Source organism: Lutra lutra, chromosome 4 (genome assembly GCF_902655055.1).
Source record: "Lutra lutra chromosome 4, mLutLut1.2, whole genome shotgun sequence".
NCBI lineage: Eukaryota > Metazoa > Chordata > Mammalia > Carnivora > Mustelidae > Lutra > Lutra lutra.
Window position 1 is genome coordinate 168,872,384 of NC_062281.1, and position 603 is coordinate 168,872,986.

The window sequence follows — 603 nt, forward strand, 5'->3', positions numbered from 1 at the left end:
GGCTGGCTCAGTCAGTGGAGCGTCAGACTTTTAATCTGGGGCAGTGAGTTCGAACTCCACCGCTGGCTATAGAGGTGACTTGAAAGTAAAACATGTTTAAAAAGTGTTTGTTTTTAACTAGATGTTGAAATGACAGCATAACATAAAGTTCGAGAATAGAGAGGGAAATACTAATGACTGGCCCACGGGCAGTACTGTGATTCCACTGCCTCCTCTCTTAACTTCGTATTTCCAAACCTAAGTGTAATCACAGTTTGCGCACCATTATTGATCCCGCTTCTTTCGTTGAACAAAGCAGGGATTCCTCCCTCCGTCACAGAGCTTGTAAACCGCGTTACGAACGGAGACAGACCACTTGTCAGTTGGCTAAACAGTTTCCTACTGCTGGGCATTAAGATTGTCTCCGTGTTTAGTAATTACTAATAACGCGGCAACAAAGAGCCTCGAGGGGAGCTGTTTCCCGGTTTCTTTTTGACACTTAAAATTCCCGCCACCCGAGCGGGTCCCTACAATCCCGCCAGCTGCGGAGCGGTTGTCACGTGCTTAGACCTCCGCCGCCAGGGTTTCTGGGAGAACACGCACCCGGAAGCGGAAGTTCAGGGG